We start from the raw sequence: 18,891 nt of genomic DNA, 5'->3' as shown, positions 1-18,891 counted from the left end.
TACCACCTCTCAAGGATCACCTCCTCCCTGAAGCCACCCAGGCTCTCTCCACCTGTTCTGGTGTTCAAGGACTTCCTCTGCTGCTTCTCTGGGTTCAGTAACATGATGATGCACACCCCTGTGGGTTTGCATCCGTGCCCACCTCTTACCAACGGCGTCTGTGAGGGCCCAGCAGTTAATACACTGAGAAGCCGAGAATGGCGCCCGACACCCGGAATGCGTAGACGTGTCTGCTGTCGTTCCTACCGGCTCCCTCTCCCCCTACCTGCCCCCAGGTGGGCATGGATGGCCACGGTCCTGGGAGCTGCCACATGCATGGCTGTCGCAGAAACACTGGTTCTGGCTCCTTCTTTCCTAAGCCATGGGACGGCCAGCTCACTCATCTTGCATTCTTCTGCATTTCCGGCAGAAACGGAGGTTTCACGCTTTTAATGTTCTTTCAAGGTGTGGTCAGAAGACCATGACTCGGGGCGCCCGCCCAGGGATCTGAGGGCCCATCTCGGGGTGGGGGGGCCCCCTGGGAGGTTTGACCTTTTCCGGCAGCTTGGGCTCATGCCCCCCCCCCAGTGCTACTTCAGTTCAGCAGAGAATGATCCAGTAGGTCATAGTGTACCCTTCCCTCCACGCCCAGAAAGGATCAGGAGGGACTCAGCAAGGGACAGAAACGACAGGACAACTCGAAAGCGCAAAGGAGGCTGCCCGGCGGCAAGGGCAGACTGGCAGCCAGCGTGAACAGGGACCCAAGATGGGACACGTAATTACAGAATCCCCACCGTCCAGGGAGCAGGGTCGGGAGAGAGAAACCTCTCCTCAGCACGGAAGCCCCGAGCTCAGAGGTGAGAGGCTTCTGCTAAGCTAATATCTCTCCACCAGAGTGTACAACCCATCCCGACACCTTCCTCCTATTCCAGCTCCTATTTCTGCATTGAGAACCTGCTGAGTGTCCAGGACACCTGCAGCTCACACGGGCAGCTGTCCAGCCGTTCAGTCCGTGGTGCCCAAAGTGTGCGCCACGGCACGACTGCAGACCTAATCGGAGCCTTGAGGACAGCCAGCGTGTGAGGTGAATCTTGGAGAGGGAAGTGGCACGGAACGCTTGCTAACCAGGAGCTCCTGTCCCCACAGGAGCCAAGCTAGCTGGCAGTGGGCGGTGAGGGGAGAGGACCTGCCTCTGGCTCTTTAAAATGGGCCCCCTTCTGGCAGAGGGCAGGGTGGAGGGGGACAGTCTGACAAAGAGCTGACCCCTCCCTGTCAGGCAGGGATGAAGTTTCGCCCTGTGAGACAGAGCTCTGGTCCTGCCTCCAGGGAGTGCTGGGGTCCCCGCCCATCCCAGGGCACCCAGCCACCATTGGCCTGTTCCAGCCCTGGCTTTTCCAAGTGGCCCAGCTGCATGGCTTGGCCACTGCCTACTCTGTTCTCGAGAGGAGGCCGCGAGACCTGGAGACAGTGGCCGAGCAGCAGAACGCTTGCCCCCTGGGTCCCAGGGCGCCCATGCTGCCGCTGGTTTGCCCGTGGGGCTGGGTTGGGGCTGAACTGCCGGATTCTAGAGAAGCCAGGAGTGTCCCTGGGGGGCACTTTCCGGGACTGCACCTGTGTCCCTGCTCCTTCCAGGAGGGTCATGTATTTTTTTTTTTAATAGATGAAATTTGGACCTTTTTTATTCCATAAAGGGTTGGGTCTTTTTATCCCTTTCTTATGAAAGGGTTGGAGAAGTTATTTTTTTGGTTTGGGTTTTGGGTTTTTTTGGCTGCGTTGGGTCCTTGTTGCTGCACGTGGGCTTTTCTCTAGTTGCAGCAAGCGGGGGATGCTCTTCGTTGCGGTGCACGGGCTTCTCATTGCGGTGGCTTCTCTTGTTGCAGAGCACGGGCTCCAGGTGCACGGGGTTCAGTAGTTGTGGCACATGGGCTCAGTAGTTGTGGCTCACGGCCTCAGTAGTTGTGGCGCACGGGCTTAGTCGCTCCGCGGCATGTGGGATCTTCCCAGACCAGGGCTCGAACCCGTGTCCCCTGCATTGGCAGGCGGATTCTTAACCCCTGCGCCACCAGGGAAGTCCCAGCCTGTGCGTTTTTAACAGAGGAGGGTCCTGCGAGCAGCAGTATTTAAGGTCCCACCAGACTGAAAGGAACTAAAGGATCAAGGTTTGTCTTTTTTAATTGGGGGAGGGGAGCATCCCTTTTCCTCTGGCCATAAGCCTCCAAAATAACTGTCCACGCCTTTGTGAAGCCACAGCAAATGCTCCACGGCACCCTGGCTAAGCGCGTGCAGTATCTCACACCCGTGACCCTCAGCTCTTTCTAGAAGCTGAAGCAGGTCTCCCCGGCTGCTCTGTGCAGAGCCAGCAAGTTGGCGGCAGCTGGCCTGGGCTTCCTGCTGAGGGTCCTCTCACTCTGGGACCTCAGCCAGGCTTACAAGGATCAGGCAGCGGACACTCGAGACCCCAGAAGGGGAGGCCCGGCTGCCGGGGAGGCCCTATCGCTGTCCTCCACGCTTTCCCTGAGACCCCTGACAACGGGGAGTGAGGATGTTTCCCAAAAAAACCCCAAGAAGCCCCAATGCAGCTCCAAGCAAAATCTACCCGTGACCTTCCCAGATGTGCAAGGTGGCGACCCACCAGCCTGAAGTTTCACAGCTCCTCCCAACTCCCTCCCTCCCGCCGTCCCTCCAGAGCTCGCTGGGTCCCAGCGGACATGCCCATGCTGCCTACCCCTGCGCTGTCTGTTGCACCCCACTTCCCCTGCGGCTTTCAGCACCCACCATGCATCTAGCGCTGCCCCAGGGCCTGCAGAGTGCCCTCACAGCCCTGAGGGAACAGGCTCCAGGCTGCCCCCCAAGGTCAGCCTCTGTGCACCGGTATTCAAGTTGCCCAAGTCCCATTGCAAGGCCTGGCTGTGTGGTCCAGCAGGGGACCTCTTTGCAAAAATTGGAAATATGGTAAATACAGTAAGTCCCCTACATAACAAACGAGTTCCATTCCAAGGGCGCGTTCATAAGTCCAATTTGTTCGTTAAGTCCAACAAAGTTAGCCTAGGTACCCAACTAACACAATCGGCTGTACAGCACTGTCCTGTAATAGGTTTATAATACTTTTCACACAACTAATACATAAAAAACAAACACAAGGGACTTCCCTGGTGGCGCAGTGCATAAAACTCCACGCTCGATCCCTGGTCAGGGAACTAGATCCCACATGCATGCCGCAACTACGAGTTCACATGCCACAACTAAGAAGCTGGTGAGCCGCAACTAAGGAGCCTGCGTGCCACAACTAAGACCCGGTGCAACCAAATAAATAAATTAATTAAAAAAAATAAAAAGTTAAAAAAAAACAAACACAAAAAATAAAGAAAACATTTTTAGGGCTTCCCGGGGGCGCAGTGGTTGAGAGTCCGCCCGCCGATGCAGGGGACACGGGTTCGTGCCCCGGTCCGGGAGGATCCCACATGCCGCGGAGCAGCTGGGCCCGTGAGCCATGCCCGCTGAGCCTGCGCGTCCGGAGCCTGTGCTCCGCAACGGGAGAGGCCACAACAGTGAGAGGCCCGCGTACCGCAAAAAAAAAAAAACCAAAAAAACATTTTTAATCTTACAGTACAGTCCCTTGAAAAGTACAGTAGTACAGTACAACAGCTGAAATACAGGGGCTGGCGTCGAGTGAACAGGCAAGAAGAGTTACTGACTGGAGGAGGGAGAGGAGGTGGGAGAGGGTAGAGCTGAAGGATCGTCAGCTGTAGGAGACGGAGGGCGAGCTGCAATGTCACTCACGCCTGATGCTGATGGCACAGGTTTTGGTTCCTTGCTGGATTCAATTCCATCTACCCTCCTGAAAAAACGATCCAGCGATGTCTGGGTAGTAGCTCTTTTTTTCTCGTCCTAGATGACACGGTAGCACTGGATTGCATTCTGAACGGCTGCTGCAACCTTCACGTACTGTTCTACATTTGCGTCCTGTGCCTCAAATCCTAACAGCGCCTCCTCAAATATAGAAAATCCCCTGCCATTTCCTGCATCGTGACTCTCTTCGGTTCTTCAGTTACTTCTTCCTCTTGTCTCTCCTGGAGCTTCTCAACAGGACCAGCTACATCACCGCTGCTTTACGCTTGCTTCCGGACACGCTGGGCTTGAAATAAAGGTACTGTACTACTGTACTCGATTCAGTCCTGTACAGTAAAGTACACAGAAGCACAACCGCTTGTAGAGAACGCACGCGTCCTCTACAACGTACAATGGACGTACAATGTACGCCAGACACGTGAACTAACTCACGTGATTGGACACAAGAACGCACGTTCGTGTCTTTGGAAGTTCGCAGCTCGAAGGTTCGTATGTAAGGGGACTTACTGTAGTGTTATCTGCGTCTTCGTCATGGGACCAGAGTGTGCATCCAAATAGGAGGGGGGCTGGGTGCAAAGGTCACCAGGTGGAGCCCCCTGCCCCCCGCGCTCTGCCGGGCCCCCTGCCCTGTGGCCCCTCCCCATTCCCCTCCTGCTCAACTGTCACCTCCTGCAGTGAGGCCCCCAGCCCATCACTCCCACTTCAGGTACAGCACCTCCTGACCCAAGCTTCTACCCTGCGTGACCCAGTTCATCCTGTTCCTGTGCTGGGGAAAGGTTAGGGTTAGGGTTAGAGTGGGGCAGACATGCGTCTGTTTGTCACCACTGTCACCCCAGGTTTGAGGCCCTGGGGTCTGATCTCAGAGGCTCTACCTGGGGAGGGTCGGCCAGGTGCCCCTCCTCTGGCGTTCTCTGTCTGCTCTGACCCCCAGTGTCCCCGTGCTCCCCGGAGGATACCAAAACCAGACTTTCAAAAAATAGAGAATGAAACTTCCAACTCCGTGATCTTCGCTGGCAGGCATGTCTGGGCTTGGGTGCAGCCTCGCCCAGAGGTAAGTGACTGACAGGCCGTCTAGGCTCTGGCTGGGAGATAACCCGTCCCACTCGGAGCAGGACCTCCATCCCGCTGGTATTTCCCACAGCATCTCCAGGAGTCTGTGATTAAACGGATGGAAATGCCAACAAGATTCGACTTGTGCTTGGGGGGAAGGCTCCCTCTCCTCCTGAAAATATGCACATACGCTCTCTCCTCTCACGGGGCCTTGCCCAATCCTAGTCAGGGCCATGTGGAACTTTCCACACCTTGCTCTGGGCTGCCAGGGAGGCGTGTGCCTGCAGGACCTGCAGCCGGAGCCTCCGCCTGCAGACGGCGCTGCGGAGACAGTGAGGGCGCAGCCTGGACCCGAGAGCCTCCACAGGGTCCCCCGGGGGGTCTGGAGTCTCAGGCTGCGCCCTTGCCAGGCTCTGCGGAGCTGCCAGGAAACAGGCAGGTGACCCATGGGATGCAGAGATTTTTTTTTTAACCATCAGGAAACGAGCCCAGTCCACGCCCCACCTCCCAGCATGCTGAGAGCCTGGAAGGAAAGTGGGGAGCTTGGTGATCTGTCACAGGCCCAGCTCGAGGGGTATGGCAGGGGTATGGGCTCCTCTCTCCTCCCTGAGCACCACTGGGGGGCGGTCTGCCCTCACCCCCTGCCTGCGCCCCCAGAGCCTGAGCCACGTGTCCCCTGACATCCTTTAATCCATCCACCACTCTGTCCGTCTGTCTGTCCATCCTGTAGACGCTAAGCATGCCCCGCCTGCACCAGACACTGAGGACACCAAGGGGGCCATCACGGGGAGGCGGCCCTCCTCAGTGGGGACAGTTGTGACAAGTGCAACGAAGGGGCAGGGAGGGTGCTGCGGGATGGCACAGAGGGGAGGAGGGGGCAGCCCACAGAACTGGGGACGGCCTGGACTTACTCAGTGAGTCCTGAGGGCCGACCCCGGCCCCTCCCTCCAGCTCTGAAGCCAGGACCAGCTTCCCGGCAGGGGGTGCAGCTCAGCCCTTCAACACACATCTCCCGGGCACCGCCCAGGCCCTGGGAGACAGCGGTGGGCACAGAGACGCAGCCCGTACCCTGCACCCTCCAGCCTCCAGAGCTTAACTCCCATGAGGGGACAGCAGAGAAGCAGCGAACCAGGCTTCAGAACAGGCTGACGGCAAAGGAAGAAGACAAAAGCAACCCAGCGGGGGGCGGCCGGGCCAGGGGTGCTCCTCCAGGAAGATGCCACCACCTGCCCAGGCACTGGGGAGGTCTAGACCCAGATGTCTGAGAGGGCCAGAGAGCCGCGGGGCCGAGGGCGGGACATTGCTCAGAGGAGCAGAACCCTCCCTTCGGGAGCCCACGGGGGACTGAACGCAGGAGGGACCCTCTAGCTCCGAGTCGAGTGGGAGCAGCACGGGGCCAGCACGATGCCGGTCAGGCTGACAGGCCCTAAAGAGAGGGATGCTGGGCGCCGCAGGAGGGGCCCAGGAACAGCTCCCAGGTGCTGGCCAAGTGAAAGAAGGAAGGAAGGTGGATTTTCCGCCAGCTGAGAAGGGACAGTCACCCATGGGGGGCAGAGGGGGATGTATTACGTGGAAGTGGGGATGCCAGAGGGCTGGCACTGCGGGGATAGAACTAGAACCTGGCGAAGGGGCAGGAGGCCGGGCCAGCGAGCCCGGCTGATGGGGCGACCCCTCTGTCCCCCTGAATCAGGCTCCGGCATCTCCTTCCGGAAAGGTCAGTCCCTCCCCGAGCCCCGAGAGCCTTGTACCCTCTCAGCGCGCGGTAGGGAGAGGCTGCTGCTCTGTCCCCAGCCCAGGGCCTACCTGCTCCCAGTTCAGCTCTGTCCTCTCCCAGTCACGGAACGGGACTGCCTCCTGCCAGGTCCCCAGAGGCCCGTCCTTTTTCTGTCCTCGTCGCCTCCCACCTCCCAGCATCGTGCCGCCCTTCCCCCCGCTTCCCAGGCCGCCCCTCTCGTCTGCTTGGTGGCGTCTCTCCCTGTGCTCGGCTCCGACCCTCTCCCTGCGTGGGGCCCCACCCCGCCCTGACTGTGAACCCCACCTGTGCCAGACTCCCCAGTGGTCACCTCCACCCACACCCTCCAGCACGCAGGACTCCTGCCCCGAAGTGTCCAAGCGCTGCCCCAGCCAATGCGCCCCGGCTCCGCACCGCCCTCCCATCCGCGAGGCTCCAGAAGCCTGGGCGTTGGCCTCGGTCCTCTCCTGCCCTTATTCCAGAGATCAAACAGCCTCCCTCTCACCGATCACTTCCCACCACCTCCCGTGATGCCTCCATTCCACTGGGCGGCCCTTGTTGGGCTCGACCTGCTTTGCCCGCACCGCACATCCCCTCCCTCCCTCCCTCCCTCCCGCGGCTTCAGAAACTCCACGCTTACTTCCATCCCACCTCCCACGGTCCTCCGTCTGCTGCTTGCGTCTCACACACGGCACAGTCAACGCAGAACGCTTACTTTTCACCCCAAATCCCACTTCTTCAGTTTCCCAGCTGAATAAGTGATCATTCCCTTCACCCAGTCACCTGGGTCCAAACCCCCAGCCCATCAGCAGATCCCGTCCGTCTGGAACCCCAGGGCTCTCAGCCCCTCCCCTGCTCCCACCCGGTCCAAGGTGCCTACATCCCTCTCCATCCCGGGCCTCCAGCCGGCTCCCAGCCTTGCCCTGCCCTCCTGTGGTCTGCTCTCAGCACTGCAGCCCAGGCAGCCTCTAGAACTCACGAGGGATCACGCCCTCCTCCTGTGTGCCCTCATAGGCAGTAGCAGGCACTCAGCAAATATTTCTTAAAGCACTGATTGACTTTTCCCTCCTGGGGTCCTCCTGTCCAAGGCTGCCCCTCCTATAGGAGCTGTCCCGTCCATAGCGACAGGTGGGACCCTGCTCCAGGTTGCAGGGGAGACCCAAGCGCTGTGCCCTCCCGTGCTACCCCAGCTCAGGGCACACACCTACGACGCCCACCATGGGCCTGGCCCATGGGACTGTGGCATGGGGCCAGGCCCAGTCACCCGAGACCAAGCCTTCGATGACCCTGCGGCCCAGATGGACCTGGGCCCGTCAACAGAGGCAGGCATGGGGGAGCCAGTGCTGTCCAGCACAGCCCTTCTCATCTCTTGCAAGTCTAAACTGATACACAGTGAAACAGGAGCCTGGGAGGCGGCTGGTGGGGTCCCTGGATGCCCACCCAAAAGAGGAGTGGACGGGGAAAGTTGGAGAGTCTGGGTACTCTCCGCGCTCATCCCATCTGAGAAGGGGCCCATGGGGCGTGCCCCTGACTCCCTTCTGCCCCGTGAGCTGCTGGTCTGTGTAGGTGGGAGAAGATGCTTGGACCAGCAGTAAGCCCACCCCGGCACCAGCTGAAGGACCCCAGTAAGTGGGCCACGGCAGGGGGCTGTCCAGCCCTGACCGGGAAGCTGTGGGCCGTTGGCACAGCGTGGGCTACGGGCAGCAGCATCAGAACCGGGGCTCAGAATGGTGGGTCCCGGGGAGCTTCCCTGGTGGTCCAGCGGTTAAGACTCTGTGCTCCCCATGCAGGGCGCCTGGGTTCGATCCCTGGTCGATCCCTGGTCAGGGAACTAGATCCTACATGCCGCAACTAAAGGTCCCGGTGCAGCCAAATAAATAAATAAATATTTTTTTTAAAAAAGAGGTGGGACTTCCCTGGTGGCGCAGGGGTTGAGAGTCCGCCTGCCGATGCAGGGGACACGGGTTCGTGCCCCGGTCCGGGAAGATCCCACGTGCCATGGAGCGGCTGTTCCCGTGAGCCATGGCCGCTGAGCCTGCGTGTCCGGAGCCTGTGCTCCGCAGTGGGAGAGGCCACAACAGTGAGAGGCCCGCATACCGCAAAAAAAAAAAAAAAAAAAAAAAAGAGGTAAAGAAAAAAAAGAAAGGTGGGTCCCACAGGAGACCCAGGCAGGGGCCCCGACAGCATCCTGCAGCTCCACGCCCCCTTCCCTGCCCAGTGGGCTCGCGATAACCACAAAGGCGACCGCACGACCTCAAGTTCAACCCTTTTTGTTCATACCACTTCCCCTCTGCATGCAGTGGTAAGATCACAGATACTCTCCCTCCGGGACGGAAACGGAGACACTTTCACAGATCCGTGCGACCCAGCCCAGCCCAGCTGGCCCGGAAGGGGCTCCAGCAGCCTCTACCTGCCATCAGAGCTGCTCTAGGCACTTGCTGACCGAACGAATGAACAGGCCACGGTCATCCTGGGTCTACAGGAAGCCGGGTGATGATGAGATTGGCCATTGCTGGTCCCCAGGGTGGGGCGGCGGCGGCAGCAGGGTGGACGCCAGCGGCCCCCTGCTGCCGACAGCTCCTGCAGGAAGGCGACGCTCCAAGGCCCGGAGCCGGGGTGGGGGGGGCCCGTGCCTCCCATCACGGACCCCTCCCACTCCCTGAAAGGCGATGAGCTGCAGCCTCGGCTGACTTACACCGAGACACCCATTTTGTTCGAGAGAAAAGATTATACCAGAGTCCTGCGTGTCCGCGGGGCTTCTCAGCTGGCCGGGCAGGGACACTGGTCTCCAGGTCCCTGGGCCTCTGGCTCTGCCTTGGGTTCCGTGTATGACTACAGACCCCCAGGCGGCAGGGAGACAGTCCCTCCCGGCTCACGCACCATCTTCATGGAGAGGCTGGGGGTACAAGGCTGCTCCCCGGGGAGCCCCTGGCCACTGTATGAGCCCAGTGACAGGTGCTAGTGGGTAAATGAGTCAGTAACGGAATAAGTGACAGAAGGGAGCCATGAGGACTCTAGCTGTGGCCCGCCCGGGGCTGCACCCTTTTCCAGGGCTGGGTTTCAGATGAAAAGCTCATGCCGTGGGTGGGAGAGGCCATGAAGCTTCCAGATGTGAGTGAACGGAGCCAGTGCCTGGGTCAGCCCGTGTAGATGGGCCGTACACCCCTCACCCCTCCTGGGTCCCCCACACACGGCATTACTCTTCCCATGGCCTTGCCTGGGGACACCCACCTGCAGGCACAAAGACACATACCTGTTCCAACACACAATGCGAACAAGAGCACACACACCCACTGTCACTCACACGCTCAGACACGCACACACAAACACACCTTTGGGCGCGCACAGGGCCAAGGGACCGCAGCTCTTTGTGGCTCTGCGCTCATGGCTCCTGTCCTCCACCCGCAGAGCTTGGCGACACCTGGACTCTGTCCAGCTGTCCATCCCAACCCTCTGCCCGCTGCTGGGTCTCCCACAGGGCAGGTGGTACCCGTGGCCCCCACGCCATCCACCTCCCCGGCAGGAAAAAGGCCCGATGGGGAGCAGCTGAGCCCCAGCTCAACCTGCTCAACTAGCAGCCTGGTGACCGCTGGCCCCAGGGACTGGGCACACCTGGAAATGAGACCAGGTTCCCGGGGCTCAGGCCACAGGGGCCAGGCACAAGCTGCGGTCCCTTCCTTCCCTCTGCCCGGCCCACCGCCATCGTGAGGGGCAACAGGACACCTCGAAGCCAGCTTTCTGTGAGCCCCTGACCCGCAGCTTGGCCGGCAGGAAACACTCCTGCCCCCACAGCCAAATGAGCAGCTTCCCAGGTGAGGATGCTCTTGTCCTGGGAGCAGGTGGTGGCAGCCCGACAGCCAGCCAGAGCCCAGGGAGCAAAGACAGCCTCCAGGGCACACTGAGCTCCTGCAGCCGGGGGCAGGGCCGGGCAGGTGGGGCAGCCCGCCCTGAGCCTCAGACAGCCCAAAGCCGGGGAGTGAGGGAAACCTGCACGTCTCTGGGGAAGGCCACCAGCTGACCAGACTCTCACCCACCCTCCTCCCCCTGGCTGTCGGTCCTGCCCAGCCAGTGGGCACTGGTCCCCAGAGCTTCTGAGGATGGGCAGGCACCTGCCTCCGCGCCTGGGGCCAGCCCCAGCCCGTCGGCGCCTCCTGCCTGCCTCTGCTCACCCTGGATGGCGGCATCCCCTCCGGCCCCAGGTGCCGAGCAGGGCGACAGACAAGAGAATGCCCCGTGCATCCTCCACCACGGCAAAAGCCCCGCCAAGGCCCCCTGAAAAGGATGCACGACGCGCACCTACCGAGGCGAAGTGCTGCACGGGGTCACTGACGTACAGCATGGTGGGCGCACGGGGGTCTGCACACGCCGGGGAGCTGGCGTGCTGCGGGGCGAGGCATGGGGATGGGCGGCCGGGGAGCCGGGGGCAGGGGTGCGGCTGCCCGGCAGGGTGGACCCAGGCAGAGAGGCTCCGTGGCTAGGCGGGCAGAAGCACAGGACGCTGCAGAACATGTGGGCTGGCCGTGGGCACTTTGGCCCTCTCCATCTGCCTTGGTCCTGTCAACTAGCTGCATCTAACAACAGAACGGGCGGCCCACCCCTTTATTCCTCATGACTATTCATCAAAGTCCAGGGCAGGCCTCAGCTTGCCCACTGCTGGGTCGGACCGCACCAAGGCGGCTGCGCAGGGAGGGGGCGGCCGCGGGGCCATGGGCCACCTCTGCAGTGAGGCTGCGCCTGGCTCCTTCTGAGATGCTGCCTACGGGAGGCCCTGGGGGCCACAGGCCTCCACCCCAGAGCATCAGGGGGCCAGCCCGGGCCCTCAAGAGCTCGGGAGGCAGAGCCAGGCCACCGGGCAGGGAACAGATGGCGCTTCCGGCCCTGTGCCCAGGGTGGAGCGAATCTCACTCCTGCCTAGGGAATGTGGTGGCCCTCCAGGGCTGCTCCAAAGGGCTGAGCAGAGACGAGACGCACTCAGGGAGGTTTGCTGCCTGCGGAACCCCACAGGGAGCCTGGCAACGGAGTGAGCATCTGGGTGTGGCCCAACGCAGCCCAGAGCCCGCACCCCAGACACTGCCCGGCCTGCCGCTGGCCGTGTCCCCACTGCTGCCGAGCCCCCGGAGTGAGAGGGAGGTGGTCCAGAAGGAGGACCGCTGGAGCCCCGCCCATCGCAGTGCATGGACGGCACTGCCCTCAGCACTGCCAGGGGCTCAGAGATGGGGGCCTGCCTCCCCGGCGGCTTCGCGGTGCTCACAGCCACTCCCTTTCTGGAGGACCAACCACTGTAACTTAACCGTCTTTGACACCAAGTTGGCACAGGGGCTGGGATCATCCCTGGGAGATCAACCAGGCCCAGATCACGTGAAAGTGGATGTGAAGTTTCCAAGCCCCCAGAGCCCAGCTGCTTCCATCCCCCAAGGAGAGCTTAAAAACTCGCAAGGTGCCGAGAAGACGGCATGTAGACCCCGTCTCTCTCCCGGCCTGTCCTCAGCACATCCCGGGGAGCTGGGAGCAGCGGGGTTGCACAGAGGGAGGCCAGCCCGAGGAGCCCGTGACGTGTCCAGCCCCCCAGCTCCTCTGGCTGAGGGAAAGGGGGATCCCAGGCAGGGGACGTGCAGCCAGGCGCTGCCCCCAAGGGGCTGGGCCGGGAGCCCCCGGCTCAGGCTCTGGGCGCCTCGGCGGCTGCAGCCAGAAACACAGCTCAGCACATGCGGCCTGAGCCCCCGTGACTGCGTGTGGCCATCGCTGTTACTCCCAATGCACAGGTGTCCCCCACTCACAATGAGACATCAAGGTTTGGGGGGCAGACCGATGTTCAGGAAGGGGGTCTGCAGCGGGGCCCCGGCTGCAAGTTCTGGCCAGAGGCAGCGGCCGAGAGCCTTCCTAACAGGATGCCCGCAGGCGGGAAGGCCGGGGTGGGGTGGGGGAGGGGGGGAGGGGGGGAGACTGTCGGTCAGTGAGATTCCCGTGGGTGTTGCCAGGGCTTCTCCCAAGAGGGCCGGGGGGCTTGGCAGGTGGCTGGATGGAGGGACACACAGGCAGGTAGGAGAGGAGGGGGAGGGCCTGGGCTCAAGCACAGGGCGTTGCGCAACATGGGGTAAAATTCGAGTTGATCAGAAGCGACGCTGTCTGGGTGGGCCTGACTAATCAGGGCAGCCTCCTCCTGATGGCCTCAGGAGCAAACCGCCAGGCTGTGGAGGGCCCGCGTGGCAGGGTGCGGCGGGCGGCCTCTAGAAGCCGAGAACAGTGGCCCTGGGCCAATGGCCAGTGAGAACCTGAAACTGAGCTCTGCCAACAGCCAGGGCCTGGAAGAGGTCCCGGCCTCAGACAAGATGGCAGAGTCCTCACTGATACTTTGAGTACAGCCTGGTGAGACCCTGAGCAGGGGGCCCAGTGGGGACACGCAGGACTCCCGACCCACAGAAGCCGTGAGACAATAAACAGGTGCTGCTTTAAGCCCCTCCGTTGGCGGTGACGTGTCACGCAGCACAGCTGAGTAATGCAGCAGGGGAGCGAGCAGGCAGGCAAAGACCTTGGGCAGAAGACGGCCAGGGCTCCGCGGGACCCTGGACGGCTGGCGCGGCCGAAGGGCAGCCTTGGCCTCGGTCTGCACTCGGGCTCAGGCCTGCAGGGCACAAGGCAGGGCCCAGGAGGGGCTGGCCACACGTGTGCCCAGACTGGAGGCTGCCCACAGGGAGGCAGGGTCAGGTCAGGAAGACCTCCTCTCTTGAGCCCTGCTGGAAGCACTGAAGGCCCAGGTGCCACGCCCCACCCACACTGCGGGGGCACCTGCGGCCTGAGAACCAGCACGGTCCCCACAGCGTGAGCCTGGGCCAGACTGGGATTCCCAGCGTGGACGAGAGCACGTTTCCAGCTCTCAAAGTGCCGGAGCTCCGGCACCTGCCCCAGAGCATCACCCACTTCCTGCGCATTTATCCAAAATCCTGGCCATCCTGGGACAGGGAAGGGGGAGCCGGGGCCCCTGTCCCCAGGAACTCTTCCTGGCTTAGTCCTCAGCTGCCAGCGCTGCCCTCCCAAGTCACCCCGCCGGGCCCGCGGCACCTGCTCTTCTGAGTTTAACCTACCGGGACCCCACCTCACTGACTACTTCCGCAGGACTCGCGGCAGCAGGGCAGGGGGGATATTTTCTTGCACGGCCCACCTGCGCAGGAAGGGGTGAGTCACCAGAAGGGCACCAGTGATGTGTCAACTCCAGGTCAAACTCCTCACACCACCTGCAGACACCCACAGGCAGGTGGCTCTGTGATCCGGTAGCTGGCGGGGCTCACCGTCCCTGAGCTCCGGCCCTACGTCCTCGGGGCGGCAGGCCCTCCCTCAGCGCACCGGATCCCTCTGGGGGCTGGCTCTGTTCTCTGACAATGCCTGCTCCAGGGAGTGTACTACCGGACTGCGCCCTCCTTGCTCCCAGGCCTGGGGAGAAATGCCCCCTCCCCAGGCCAGGAAGGCCTGTCCTGCGTGACCGCTGGGGTCTCAAGGTCCCGAGTGGCTGCAGGTTCTAACCCTGGTGTCTGTCCCCTGCGTAGCTCACTGGGCACCTGGGGAGGGGCCGGCAGGGCTCCAGGGTGGATCAGCCCCCAGACACAGCCCCCTCTACGGCCCAGGCGCCCACAACAGCTGTCACCGGAGAAAGGCGCCGAGAGAGGCGGGAAGGGATGCAGGGAGGGGGCAGGCATGGGCAGCCAGGGTGGCAGGAGGTGCTCAGACTCCAGGAGGATGGGCGGGAGAAACAGGGAAGGGATGGTCAGGGAGGAGAGCCCGCCAGCCTCAACCTCAACCAGCCCCATCCTCAACCGAGCTCCCCTTTCCTCCATCTCAACCGTTCGTGCACCGTCACAGCTGGCCAGAAACCTGCCCCCTTCCATTTTTTTGGAGGCTTTCGGGATCCCAGTGCCCCCATCAGGGATCGAACCCAGGCCCCTCAGCGGTGAAAGCACCAAGTCCTAACCACTGGACCGGCAAGGAAGTCCCCCTGCCCCCGTTTTGTCCTGAGGGACACTGAGAATCAGAAAGCCTGGATGGCCCAAAGCCCAGGCCCAGACCCAGCACGGGGTGCATACGGCCGCTGCCTGCTCGGGACCCCATGAGCACTCACCATGGGGGGCTTCATCCTGTCCATGCTCCTCTCAGACTGTGAGGGCCTCCAGGGCCAGGGGAGACCCTACAAGGTTCCCCTTGTCACCACACCCGCCGGGGGCCCAGGAGTCACCTCCCACCTCGTGTCCTCTGGGCAGCCCTCATTTCGAGCCCACAGGAGGCCGGGTGTTCCCCTCTCTCCCCTTGAAGGAGGTGGGGGCCTATTTTATAGGTGCCTGTCATGGGTGAGCCGCCGGGGGTCTACAGGAACAGCTAGAACTGGAGGCCACCACACAGGGCAGGAGCTCCACCGAAGGGCCCCAAGGTGGACCTGGGGCGCCGGGTCCTTCCCGGGCACAGCGGGCTCTGGGGCTGGAAGCAGCTGCTCCCGGGCCCTCCCTGGCTCCACTGTTCTGGGTTCCAGGGGGAACAGCTCTCTTAAACTCAGCCCTTGTCCCTGGTCTCAGCATCACGTCTAGTGTTTGTCATGCGTTCCTACAGGTCAGGCACCATCAATCTTCCTCGCAACCTTGGCTTAGATCCTCACTGGCCCATTCTACAGACAAGAAAACTGAGGCCCAGAGGGTCAAATAACTCTCCAAGCAAAGAAGAGGCAGGGGTGGGATCTGACCTCCGAGCCCCCGATGCCCTTTGCACCATCTCGGCCCTGTGGTGCGGTGGACCCTGGCTGCAACGACCTCAGGGAGCTCAGCGTCCCCACCAAGAACCTGTGCTCTGGGACTCCTCCAAGGCCGAGGGGCCAAGTGCTCCCATAGGGGCCCTTCTCCTTCTCCTTTAACTGCCCGACTCGGCTTCCTCAGCTGCCCAGCATGGGAGGAGGGTGGCCCGAGGCCCCACAGGGCTGGCGGAGCCTCTGCTGGGACCCCATACGGCCTGTCACCCCAGGTCCCCAAGTGAGGGCACCGAGGCTCAGAGACATGGGGACTCGAACCCGGGACAGACTGGCTCCTCGGGCGAGGCCCCTCCCACTCCGCCTGTTCCCACCGGCCACTGAAGCAGCGGTTAAGGGCGTCCCGGGGGTCCGCAACGGCCTGTTTCCTGACAGGGCCGGGGTGCTGCTCAGGAACCTGCAGGTCCGGCAGGAAGTAATCTGCTTGGTCACCAAGGCAACCGAGCAGGGTGGAGACCCAAGGCCCCCAGACCACAGTGTGTGCCACCCGCAAGGACCAGTGTCCCCCGATGCGACGGCTGTGCCTGCCTCGGCCTCAGCCTTTTCCTGGATGAGCCCCACGACCCGGCTGGGGGGGTGGCCCCAGAGCCCGGGGCTGGGGTACGGGCACCCTTCATCTCAGAGGACAGCGGCCAGAGGGAGCGGCATGGGGGCCCGTGTGTGTGTGCACGAGTGCACGCACGCGTTCACATGGGCCTGAATCGTGACTACAGGGCGGGTGGCAAGTGCGAACTTTTGACTCTACAGCTGCTGCTTTCTTGACCTGGAGCCTGGCCTGGGGAGCACCTGACCTGTTACCAGCCTGGAGGAGGGGCTACCCCCCTCCCTGCTGAGCCCCAGGCTTTCCCTGATGAGGGACCTGCTGGTGGGTGGGAATGGAGCCACGGGGGTGGGGCTGAGGCACTCAGGAGTCCCCACCCGCACCCCAGCATCACCAGGTCACCCTCAGCAGCACAGCGTCTGCCAGGGCTGTTTTCTGGCCAGAAGGTCAGGTCTTCTCAGCCTCCAGTCTGGACTTTAAGACAACAGCACCCAGTTCAACTCTGCGGGGCTTCCTGCCTGCACCCTGGACTCCGTGGGCCCCTGCTCCAGGCCTCTGGACGCATCAGGCAGAGGCCCTTCTGCAAGGCAGCTAGGCAGTGGGCTCTGCAGCCAGCTGCCCAGCTGTCCAGCTGTGTCTCTGAGCCTCGCCTTTCCCTCTGGGCTGCGCTGGGCTACATGAGGGTGAGGGTTGGGCTACACGATGTCAGGCAGGGGTCAGGATGCGGCGTTCGGAGGGGGCCTGGCTCCCCACACCTACCCCTGCCCCCAGCCAGGGCCAGCGTGGTTCTGGGCACCCCCACCTCTGGGAACCTGCAGGACTTTTACTAAGAGGCGTGGCACTAGCTGAGAGACTCGGCCCTCTTGTTGGCAGAGGTGAGAGGCCCCATCCTGGTTACCCCACAGCTGGTGAGAGGGGTGTCCTGCCCTCCCTGGCCCAGACCTTCTCAGCATCAGACATCCTCCCTGGAGGGGGGGCGTCCCACCCCACAGGAGCCCAGAGCTGGTCCGCTCCTGACACTGGGTCGTTGGGGTCTCCTGGGCCTACTGCCCTCCAGGGGGTGAGCTGGGCAGCTGGGAGGAGGGGAGGTGGAGGCTTCTGCAACTACAGAGACAGGTCTCTTAGGAGACCGCATTCAGAGGCCCTCCCTCCCTGGAGCCTGGGGGCAGCTCCTGTCCCTCCCCAGAGTGGATGTAGGGTGAGTGTCTGACAATTTGCTTTTTTTTTTTTTTTTTTTTGCGGTACGCGGGCCTCTCACTGTTGTGGCCTCTCCCAGGCTCCAGACGCGCAGGCTCAGCGGCCATGGCTCACGGGCCCAGCCGCCCCGCGGCATGTGGGATCCTCCCGGACCGGGGCACGAACCCGCGTCCCCTGCATCGGCAGGCGGGCTCTCAACCACTGCGCCACCAGGGAAGCCCTGCCTGACAATTTGCTTTTTGATTGTAAAGTAAGTGCCTGACATTAGGCTGTGGATGGGTGAGGCGCCCACTTCAAAGACATGCACCTCGACAGCTATACAACTATAGGTCAAGAGCCCAGCTGCCTCATCCCCGAAGGCTCCCGTTCAGAAAGCCCTGGGTGACCAGATAATGGACCTTGGAGTGACCCCACTTCTCCCTTTCACAGTTTAATTCCACTGTTATGTTTTAAATTCACCAATAACGAATCAACCCCCCAAACCCTAGGCACCCCATCCTCAGCCCCAATAAAGGCAGAGCCCTGGGTCTCCTCTCTCTCTCTCTCTTTCTCTCCCCCGCCATCCCACCCCGCAGTGCAGGTAGCAGGGCTCAGGTGAACACCCCAGGCATCCTAGCCCAGAGCATCACTATTGACAGGTTGAGACCCACCCACGACAGTGGCACCAGGACGCTGATGTCCAGGAGGGGCGACTGGGACCGTGAAAGGTCAGGACCCTTGGGCCCTGGCGAAATGTTGGCAGACAGGAAATGGTCCAAAGGGACAGGGCAGCACTACCTGGCCCCGCCCAGGCCCAGCGTCTGCCTCGGCTTCCTCACCTGTAAAATGGGACTATAACAGGCAGATGTTTCTGCTCTGATGGTGTCCTGAGCAGAGGCAGGAGGCCTGGGCTGGGCAGGCAGATTCCTCAGGGCCACTCTGAGAGGATCCTCAGAAGCAAGGATGTCACAGGGAGCTCACTGCCCCCCAGACCCCCACCTGCCCCAGTTGCGACTGCCCGAGCAGGTGCCTTCTCCTTGCCCCATGCGGGCCAGCGGGCCCTGGGCCAGCCCAGCATCCGAGACGGACACTGACGTAGGACGTAGGGACCCTTCCTCATCCCCCACCCCCTATACCCTGACTCGTTCCCACGACCGGAGCCCCCATCTTCTCCACTGTTCACCAGATGCCTTGGACGGGTGTGTGTTGGGGTGAGGGCTCCGATCTGGAAGGGGGCTTTAGGGAGAGGGGCCCAGACTCTGAGCGCCCCCCCGCCTCCAGAGTTCCCAGCTCCGTCTCCCTCCTGCACCCTGGCCCTGGCCTGGTGTGGTGCCCCAAGGCCACTGTGCTGGGCTGTGGGGGCCAGCGGCCATCCAGTGAGCCGCCATCCAGGGGGCCCCCATCTGGGGAGCTGCAAGCGGCAGATCCAGGTGCTTCCCTCACGCACTTAGCCAAGGTCCCACAACAAGTCCCCGTCTGAAGGAGCTGCACAGCAAGCCTGTGGGCAGGACGGAGCAGCCCCGGGTCCCGCAGAGGCTGTCCCAAGGAGGTGACCACAGGGGGCGCTGGGGACGGCAGGCGTCGCTGGGCCTCCCCGGGGCCAGGGGTCCTCATACACCCTCTTGTGTCTCTCCTGCCCCCCACCTCCTGGCCCACCAGTGCCTGGCAGTGGGCGGCCAGGGAGAGAGACAGGAGTGTGGCCACCACCCGGTTATCACAACCCTCCTCCAGCGTGGCAAGGCCTGAGACGCCGCAGGGCTGGCGGCTGTCAGGGCCTCAGGT

General features: G+C 62.3%; 1 protein-coding gene across 1 annotated transcript in view; it reads right to left on the bottom strand.

Moving 5' to 3' along the window:
- TP73 (tumor protein p73) overlaps nt 1-18,891 on the bottom strand; it is a 69,686-nt gene that overhangs the window by 27,141 nt on the left and 23,654 nt on the right. The gene's annotated exons all lie outside the window — the stretch shown is intronic.

Source organism: Delphinus delphis, chromosome 1, assembly GCF_949987515.2.
Source record: "Delphinus delphis chromosome 1, mDelDel1.2, whole genome shotgun sequence".
NCBI classification, from domain to species: domain Eukaryota; kingdom Metazoa; phylum Chordata; class Mammalia; order Artiodactyla; family Delphinidae; genus Delphinus; species Delphinus delphis.
This window is presented reverse-complemented; position numbering and strand designations above follow the sequence as displayed.